Source organism: Octopus bimaculoides, chromosome 10, assembly GCF_001194135.2.
Source record: "Octopus bimaculoides isolate UCB-OBI-ISO-001 chromosome 10, ASM119413v2, whole genome shotgun sequence".
NCBI lineage: Eukaryota > Metazoa > Mollusca > Cephalopoda > Octopoda > Octopodidae > Octopus > Octopus bimaculoides.
In genome coordinates this window covers 72,716,933-72,721,704 of record NC_068990.1, presented here as the reverse complement: position 1 = coordinate 72,721,704, position 4,772 = coordinate 72,716,933, and the positions used below count along the sequence as shown (strand labels likewise).

The 4,772-nt window shown below is 35.7% G+C and overlaps 1 protein-coding gene across 9 annotated transcripts in view; it reads left to right on the top strand.

The window, feature by feature from the left end:
- LOC106880698 (zinc finger protein 629) overlaps positions 1–4,772 on the top strand; it is a 411,919-nt gene that overhangs the window by 315,385 nt on the left and 91,762 nt on the right. The window contains exon 1 of one of the 9 annotated variants that reach the window (XM_052971300.1): positions 3,687–4,404. The exons of the other annotated variants lie outside the window; for them this stretch is intronic. The gene's annotated coding sequence lies outside the window, so the exon portion shown is untranslated. Of the gene's footprint in view, positions 1–3,686; positions 4,405–4,772 lie in introns of those variants that run through there. 9 annotated transcript variants of the gene reach the window in all.

Genomic DNA, 4,772 nt, shown 5'->3' with positions numbered 1-4,772 from the left:
ATGTATGTATTTTGTTTATATCTGTAGCTACATGTGTTATGTATCAACACAATGGAGTTTGTGTGGGGAGAATCTGATGTTTTTATGACTCAAGTAAGAAGTATGACTGGTGAAGCTGGTAATCCTTCAGCAAGAAATCATACAATACTTTGTCCCATCTAAATTCCTTCACCCTTTTATCTTATTTTCATTCTTACATCCAAAAGAATAAGATGATTCTTTTTGCTCTCACAAAGCAGTTCTTTCCTGGTGCTATTTTTCTTAATACATATCCATTGTGGATAATTGTTGATCACTGCTGCTGTTGGATTTACCTACAATTCGAGACATTGGGAAGGAACCTATCAAATGGGACTGAAGATAGTCATGTGAAAAGGAACCATAAAAGACTTAACTTTATAATTTAAAAAGGCTTACTGCTGGAGGAAAAGAATCAGCCACATGACCAAGACATTAGAATTTGCAATGCCAGCTGTGGAAACATATGACAAAAGAAACAAAATTAAGCCAAGTGCCAAAGAAGTTACTTAACTGCCCAGTCCTTTTTTTTTTTAATGATTCAATGCGATGCTTAAAGAGGGATGGTTGTTGTTTGTATGAATTGATGATCAGGCTTGAGTGTACCAATAAGCATAATGGTAATTAAGAAAGAAATGCCAAAAGTTTTATGATGATTTCCAGAAAAAGAAAGCTGAAACATCTAATGGAAAATCTCATATGGTTAGTAATATCTAGAAGAGCCTGATTTTGCACAACATATAAACGATCAGTGAAGCTACTAGTTCTGATACAAAGGTTACGTCTGGTTACCCTGAGTAGCTAGTGGGCTATACTCCAGAGCAAGTATACATTTTTGTAGAAGTTCATACTTGTTAGAATTTTTATTTATTGAAGAAAAATTAACACTAGGATTTACTACTTCCAAAAGTCATCTAGCGCTTTTTTTTTAGGAGTACAGGCTACTGTTGATATAAAGTTGAAGTCGCAACTTACTTACCACTCCAAAAATCTAAGAGCTTTCTAGCAAAGGTTAATTTGCTTCTGATTGGGTGTTCACATTAAGAAAGCATAAATAACTAAGAGCCATTTTAAGGAGTGGTTTACTAACATTTATTTGCCCTTCTGTAGAAAGGCACAGGGCCAGACATAATATTTCCAGCAAAGTATTGCTCCTCTTAGTCAACGTTTGTGTATTTGTGAAGTTATCTACATAACCTATGGTCATGTGACGGTAGAATATATTTCCAAGAGTATGACTTCTTTGTTCTCGCCATTGTATTTGGGTGAGACTCCTTACTTCAAGAAGAAATTTCAAACAAAGAAGAAATTTTCAAACAACTTCTGAAAGGAACTGACAGGGAGGATAAACCTAAAGCTGAGTGGTGAGATAAAGTGAAACGCTCAGCTCTGAATGCTGCTTGGAAAAATATATGACCAGATACATATATCTGTAACTTTACAAGTTCTCCACTAGCAGAAAATCTGCATCAGATTTGGAAAGATATTGTAACTCCTGTAGGGTTTGAAGAGCATGATGTGGTCAAGTTGCTAGTGTCCATTAAGTTAATCTGACACAAAGGTGATGCTATTAGAGGAAGAACAGTCTGAGAATACGAATGCGAATATGGAAATCTCACCAACTCCATTTAAAGTGACTGCGTAGGATGTTGCAAAAGGGTTGACATTGATAGAGAAAGGCCTGCCAGGTTTTGCTGTTAACAACCCTAATCACCTTTCAAGCAGATGTTGGTGATGAACTATACTGTAGAAGATAGTGCCCTTCATACTCACAGTAACTCTCCATTCACCACTACCACCCTTCACATAGTAGTCAACAAAGTTTACGTGGTAAGAACATACCTGGTTATAATATTATGATTCTTATTAAGGTGGCCAGTTGGCAGAATCATTAGCGTGTCAAGTGAAATGTTTAGTGACATTTCATCCATGCTCATGTTCTAAGTTCAAATTTCACCGAAGTCCACTTTGCCTTTCATCTGCTTGGAGTCGATAAAATAAATACCAGTTGAGTGCTAATTGCTGTCCTTGTGTCAGAATTTGAAATCAGTATTTTGATACTGATTTATTTCGTTACGTATTTCTCTTCAAATGTTTTTATATACATATATGTAGTGTACAACATTGTTTTCATGTATAAAAGTGGTTCTGTTGCTTGTAAATTTTTTTTTTTAAATCCAGCAGGATGCATTCTCATTTTACTACATGACAATGGGAAAATTAATTTTGTGTTATTGTAAGATTTTCAGCACTCCATACTCACATACGGTGGGATGGGCATCTGTATGTATGCATAATGCATGCATGTGTGTGTATAATTGTGTGTGTATTTATATATATGGGGTGCAGAATTAGCAGAATCACTAAGCTGTTGGATAGAATACCTTGCAGTATTTGCTCCACTTCTCTGCATTTTCAGTTCATTGAGGTTAGCTTGCTTTACATTTTTTTTTTTTTCCAATTTGCGTAAATAAAAAAAAAAAGTACCATCCATTACTAAGGTAAATTTTTTCCTTTATCTTTCCCATTCTCTTCTTCCCACCGCTTTCTCTCTCGCTTTCTGTCACTCACACACACATACCTGAAATCCAAAGGACCAGCTTTGTCATGTATAGTGTCCCGCTGATTCAGCTTGAGATTTCCATTGTGGTTGCACGTGTCTGGTGGACTGCCTGCACATTAATGTCACAAGTAGGAATTCATTTGATCAGACACCAGAATGCTCATCATTGATTCCAGTGGGTAATTAATTATATGTGTATGTATGTGTGTGTGTGTGTGTGTGTATTTGCCTATTGTGTGTATGTGTGTGCATATATGTACACTCGTGCTCATGTATATACGTGTGATGTACATACATATGTGCATATCATCATGGATGTATATCGTATATGATTCCACTACATGGTATCTTATAAAAGTTAACCCTTGAGGGTCAACTCCAAACTCTGTGGAATCTCATCATATGAACTGTACATATATTTCAAAGGGCCAGCCTTGTCATGTGTTGTGTCAAGCTTATTTGACCAAAGATTTACATTCCATGTCTGTGGAATACTCACCCCCTTACGCAACAACTCAGTGTGTTCTATAGATCTTAATTAAACAACTGCATTACTCATTGCTAAAAGTGACGATGGGTTGATTTACTTGGTTTTTTGGGGGGGTGGGGATTTTCATGTATATGTGTGCCTGTGGGTTAGACTACACACACAGAAACACACACACACACACACACACACACACATCATATCTTTTATCCTTCCACTCATTTTAGTCATACAAATCAACCCCAGACCTAATATTTCTATAAAACCTGGTTAGTCTCTTTTGCCAATACTCTAAATTACAGTGACATGAACACACCAGCACTGAGGGGTGGGGGTCAAACAAATACATGCACACACATATATGTATATGTGTGCATATATACGTATAGATATATGCATAATAGGCCGCTTTCAACTTCTGTCTAGCAAATCCTGTTACAAGGCTTTGGTCAGCCTGAAGCAATCGTAAAAAAACACTTGTCCAAGGTGCCATGCCGTGGGACTGAACCCAAAACCATGTGGTTGGGAAACAAACTTCTTATCACACAACCATACCTGCACACGCACACATTATGTATATATATATATATGCTAGTTCATTATAATTTGTGAATATCGTTTTTATATATTCTAGCGCTCAAAAAACTTGGCATGTTTTAATTTCTAGTCACTAGCAGTGCATGTTGTAATAGGCATTTTGAAGAACACCTCAAATATGAATCTAACAGAGGTTGAAATAATTTCACTGGGAAATATAAAAAAAAAAAAGAAAAAAAATTGCAAACTATTTGAAGATCTGATAAATTAATATAACTGTGTGCACACACACACATACTCTTAAGCATCATGTACATGGATTTCATATTACCACTACTTCTGCAGTAGTCCGTCACTGTTGAAGCATTTTCTAGGTGGGAATAAATGCTGTCCTTCCTGCCCTTGAAATAGATAAGTTTCCTGTTTCCATCTACTTTAACTTCGCAAATCCACCACTACCAAAACCATAGCTGCTGCTGTTTCTATCTATTACTGCTCCTGCTGATGGTGGTGTGTATATATATATGTGTGTGTGTGTGTGTGTGTGTGTGTGTGTGTGTGTATGTATATGTAACTAGATAACTTATAAGGAAGAGGTTTCTCTTCTATCCTTAGTTAATGAAATACTTGTTTTGTTTATTTGTGTGTGTGTGTGTGTTTACTTCCTTCCCCTACCATGAGGCAGTTTGAGTTGCTGAACATGAGAGAGGAGAAGCTGGTTAAGAAATGTTGAGTTATTTTGGAAAATTAGTTACATACTGCCAAGTATGATGGTGAGCCTTAGAGCTGTTCAAAAGTGGTAAGGTTGTATATGTATTTTAGTTTGTTGCTCTTTATCCATTTGAATTATCATTTGATTAATTCACTTTATACGAATACTTAACTTTTCTGGGTTTTTTTTTTCTTTTTTCTCCCATGGTGTTAATTCATTTTGTTATTTATTTATTTATTTTGGCTACCTCCCAACTTAAAAAAGAAAGTAGCTCGTTTCTGTTACTTGCATGCATGCATATATATATATATATATATATATATATATTTCAAAGAGGGTGTGTAACCAGCTTCTGTTTACTTTTTTTTTTTTTTACCACCTCTGTCATTATGATGCTTGAAGAGCTGTGGCATTTATTTTATTATACCTAACTTTTAGCATACAGGAAATAGTTT